Genomic DNA, 5,281 nt, shown 5'->3' on the forward strand with positions numbered 1-5,281 from the left:
GACCACCACAATAAAGTGAATGTTACAATAAAGGAAATCACACAAATTTTTGGTTTCCCCACTAAAATTAAAAGTTATGTTTACACTATTGTTGTTTCTGTTTCTGTCCAACTCTTTGTGACCCCATGGACTTCAGTATGCCAGGCTCCCCTGTCCTCTACAATCTCCCAAAATTTGCTCAAATTCATGTCCATTGAGTCAGTGATGCCATCTAATCATCTTATCCTCTGCCACCCTCTTCTCCCCTTGGCTTCAATCTTTCCCAGCATCAGGGTCTTTCCCAATGAGTTGACTCTCCGTATCAGGTGGCCAAAGTATTGGAGCTTTAGCTTCAGCATCAGACTTTACAATAAATATTCAGGGTTAATTTTCTTTAGGATTGACTGGTTTTATCTCCTTGCAGTCCAAGGGACTCTCAAGAGTCTTCTTAAGCACTACAATTTGAAAACACTTATACTATAGTCTATTAAGTACATAATAGATTTATGTCTAAAAATACAATGAACAGAAAACCAAAAGGCAACAAAAACCAAAACAATAAGTATATCTTAATTTAAAGATCCTTTTTTTGCTAAAAAATGCTAACTGTTATCAGAGACTTCAGTGAAATGTAATCTTTTTGAGGGTGGAGGGTCTTCCTTCCATGCTGATGTTTGTTGACTGAACAGGATGGTGATTGCTGAAGGCTAGGTGGTGGTGGTGGCAATCTCCTAAAATAAGACAACAGTGAAGTTTGCTGCATTGATTGACAGTCCCTCTCATGAATGATATCCTTGTAGTATGAGATACTGTTTGGTAGTATTTTACCCATGGTATAACCTCTTTCAAAATTGGAGTCTAGTCTCTCAAATCCTGCTGCTGCTTTATCAACTAATTTTGTATTATTCTAAATCCTTTGTTACCATTTCAGCAATCTTAAATGTATCTTAACAGGGAGCAGATTTCATCTCAAGAAACCGCCTTTTTCTTCATCTGGAAACTCCACTTACTTTGGCCACCTGATGTGAAGAACTGACTCATTGGAAAAGTCCAATGATGCTTGATGCTGGGAAAGATTGAAGGCGGGAGGAGAAGGGGGACAACAAAGGATAAGATGGTTGGATGGCATCACCGACTCAATGGACATGAGTTTGAGTAAACTCCGGGAGTTGGTGATGGAGAGTGAGGCCTGGCGTGCTGCAGTCCATGGGGTCGCAAAGAGTTGGACACAACTGAGTGACTGAACTGAACTGAATTGAAGAAACATACCCTCATCTGTTAAGATTTTATCATGACATTGCAGAGATCCAGTTATGTCTTCAGGCTCCACTTCTAATTCCAGTTCTCTTGCTATTTCTACCTTATGTTCAATTAACTCCTCCACTTGAGTCTTGAACCCTTCAACTTCATCATGAGGGTTGGAATCAACTTCTTCCAAATCCCTGTGAATGTTGGCATTGTGATTTCTTCCCATGAATCCCAGTGTAATGATTAATTCTTTCCAGAAGATTTTCAATTTACTTTGCCTAGAGGCATCAGAGGACTCCCTGTCCATGACAGCTATAGCTTTACCAAATGCGTTTCTCAAATAGCATGACTTGAAATTAGAAATTACTCCTTGATCCAAGGGCTGTAGAATGGATGTGTTAGCAGACATGTAAGTGGCTCAGATGGTAAAGAATCTGCTTGCAATGCAGGAGACCCAGGTTCCTGGGTCAGGAAGATCCCCTGGAGAAAAGAACGGCTGGCCACTCCAGTATTTTTACCTGGACAAGAATTCCGTAGATAGAGGAGACTGGCAGGCTACAGTCCATGGGGTCACAAAGAGTCAGGCACAACTAGGTGACTAATACACACACTCAAACAACATTAATATGGTTGTACATCTCTACTGAAACTCTTGGATGCCCAGGTGCTTTGTCAATGAGCAGTATTTTGAAAGAATTCTTTTTTTCTGAGCAGTAATTTTCAGCAATGGATTTAAAATATTCAGTGAACCATGTTGTAAACTAATGTGCTATTATCCAGGCATTGTTTTTCTATTTATAGAGCACAGGCAGAGTAGAGTTAGCATGATTCTTAAGAGACCTAAAATTTGGGGAAATGGTAAATGAGTTTTGGATTTAACTTAAAGTCACCAGCTGCGTTAGCTCCTAACAAGAGAGTCACTTTGTCAAAGGCATTTGTCAAAGGCATCTGCTTTCAAAATAAGACTGTTTTGTTAAAAAACAGTTTAAAAAATTGTTGTTTAATGCAGTCAAGTTTATTAATTATTTTATCTAGATCTGGATAACTTACTTTAGCTTCTATATCAGCACTTGCTGCTTCATCTTGCACGTCTATATGACAATGATGGCTTCTTAAACTTCATGAACCAAGCTCTGCTAGCTTCAAAGCTTTCTTCTTTGGCTTCATCACCCCTCTCAGCCTTAATCGAATTGAAGAGGGTTGGGGCTATGTGCTGTACTAGGCTTTGACTTAAGAAAATTTTATGTCTGGTTTGTTCTTCATCCAGACCAATAAAACTTTCTCCATATCAGCAATAATGCTGTTCCACTTGCTTATCATTTGTTTGTTCATTGGAGAAACACTTTTAATTTCCTTCAAGAACTTTTTCTTTACATTCACATCTTAACTAGCTGTTTGGTGCAAGAGGCCTTGCTTTCAGCCTATCTCAGCTTTCAATATACCTTCCTCACTAACCTTAATCATTTACAGTTTTCGATTTAAAATAAGGGACATGTGATTATTCTTTTTACTGCAACACATTGAGGCTGTTGTAAGATTATTAACTGATCTAATTTCCATATTCTTGTGTCTCAGGGAACAGGGAGGCCCAAAGAGAGGGAGACAGATAAGGAAAGCGTCTGTCGGTGGAGCCATCAGAACACACACATGTATTGATAAAGCTCACTGTCTTATACAGGCAGGGTCCATGGAACCCCAAAACAATTAAAATAGTAACATCAATGATCACTGATCACAGATCACCATAACAAACACAGTAAAAATGAAACAGTATGAAATACTGTGAGAATTACCAAAGTGTGCTGCAGAGACACAAAGTGAGCAAATGCTATTAGGAAGATGGTACCAATAGATTTGCTTGGTACAAACAGGATTGCCACAAACCTTCACTTTTTTTTTTCTAATACATTTAATTTAATTTAATTTTTTTAATTTTTAAAATGAAGAAAATTTTTTTAAATTTTTAAAAATTTTGTTGAAATATAGTTGATTTACAATGTTGTGTTAGTTTTGAGTCAAAAACATAATATCTGCCAAGTGCCATAATGTGAAGTGCAATAAATATAGTAAGCCTGTATAGAATATTTCCATCACCCTAAAAGTTTCCTGTGGAATGCTTTGCAGTCAATTCTCTCCATTCATCCATCATCTCTCTATGATAGCTTTATCAGAAATGAAGTGACTGGGAATTCCCTTGCAGTCCAGTGGTTAGGACTCTGTTCTTCCACTACACGGGGCCCAGGTTCATTCCCCAGTTGGGGAACTAAGATCCTGCAAGCTGGGCAGCACAACCAGCCTCTTTCCCATTCAAAACAGACAAACAAACAAAGAAACCCACACAGAGACACACGCAAAGAAAACCACATATGCATGGGTCTAATTCAGGACATTCTATTCTGTTCCAATACACTACGTTGACTACTATAGCTTTATAGTAAGTCTTGCAATCAGATGATATAGATCCTCCAGCTTTGAATCTGTCTCCAGAAGTCTCTATTTCTTTAGTTTAATAGTCAACTGGTGATTGGATAGAGATTTCCTTGAACTCTTGGAACTTCACTTCTGGGCATACACACCAAGGAAACCAGATCTGAAAGAGACACGTGCACCCCAATGTTCATTGCAGCACTGTTTATAATAGCCAGGACATGGAAGCAACCCAGATGCCCATCAGCAAACAAATCGATAAGGAATCTGTGGTACATATACACCATGGAATATTACTCAGCCATTAAAAAGAATTCATTTGAATCAGTTCTAATGAGATGGATGAAACTGGAGCCCATTATACAGAGTGAAATAAGCCAGAAAGATAAAGAACATTATAGCATACTAACACATATATATGGAATTTAGAAAGATGGTAATGATAACCCTATATGCAAAACAGAAAAAGAGACACAGATGTATAGAACAGACTTTTGGACTCTGTGGGAGAAGGAGAGGGTGGGATGTTTCAAGAGAACAGCATCGAAACATGTATATTATCTATGGTGAAACAGATCACCAGCCCAGGTTGGGTACATGAGACAAGTGCCCGGGCCTGGTGCACTGGGAAGACCCAGAGGGATCGGGTGGAGAGGGAGGTGGGAGGGGGGACCGGGATGGGGAATACATGTAAATCCATGGCTAATTCATTTCAATGTATAACAAAAACTACTGTAATGATGTAAAGTAATTAGCCTCCAAGTAATAAAAAAAAAAAAAAAGACTGAAAACTGTGCTGAGGTTGTGTGCCTGTCTGGACCCTCCTTCAGTACTCAGCCAGTAGATTACAAATCTAATGCAGGCTTTATTTCTGCTCTCACAGAGCCTTAAGGTCAGAAGGAGATGAGACCCTGAGGTCCTCTGCTCTTCTGACACATAGCCTAGAGCATGCACCATGGCCTTTGAGATTCCCAGGAATGTTTCAGAGTTTTTCAAAGCCCAAACAGACATCTCATTTTCTAGGTTTTCCTTCCAAGTTTTTTGGTTAGTTTATTGTTTGTCCCAACTGTACCTTAGGCAGCAGCAACTAGAACATTAGCCTGAAAAGATTTTCAATAAATGCCTTATGAGAAGCAGCTTTAGCATTGGACCAGGTGATAAGGACAAAGCCTTTGAGCTTGCCTTCCAGGGAGCCACCAAAATCAGAGCAAATAATTGTAAGTCTCTCAAATGAGGGCCCTTTGCTCCCTCTGGTATGGGGAATAAGGGCTATTATCTTCATGGCTACTGGCTAAGCTGAGAAGCAGGGGATGGGACTAGGGTAAGCTAAAATGCCACAGAGTTCTCTGTTCCTACTGAGACTCACCTGCTTTTGTTGAGTAAGTGATATCCAGACTGTTGCAAGGCTTTTGCTAATTTTCAGAGTTCTGAAAAAGTTGATTCTGAAAGTTTTTAACAGTTTTTTCATTATCTTTATGGAAAAATGGAATTTAGATTTCCTGACTCCACCATGTTTGCTGATGTCTTTCCTCTAGTGGACTTTTTTCTTGCTGAAGAGTTGTATTTTCTTTATTATTTATATGCCTCATAATTTTTAAGTAGAGTTTAGGCACTGTGAGTTTTAGAA

At 39.0% G+C, this 5,281-nt stretch overlaps 1 pseudogene; it reads right to left on the minus strand.

The window, feature by feature from the left end:
- Positions 1-581: 581 nt before the first annotated feature.
- On the minus strand, positions 582-2,787 carry LOC139035087 (tigger transposable element-derived protein 1-like; annotated as a pseudogene).
- Positions 2,788-5,281: the final 2,494 nt, after the last annotated feature.

Source organism: Odocoileus virginianus, chromosome 5 (assembly GCF_023699985.2).
Source record: "Odocoileus virginianus isolate 20LAN1187 ecotype Illinois chromosome 5, Ovbor_1.2, whole genome shotgun sequence".
Taxonomy (NCBI): domain Eukaryota; kingdom Metazoa; phylum Chordata; class Mammalia; order Artiodactyla; family Cervidae; genus Odocoileus; species Odocoileus virginianus.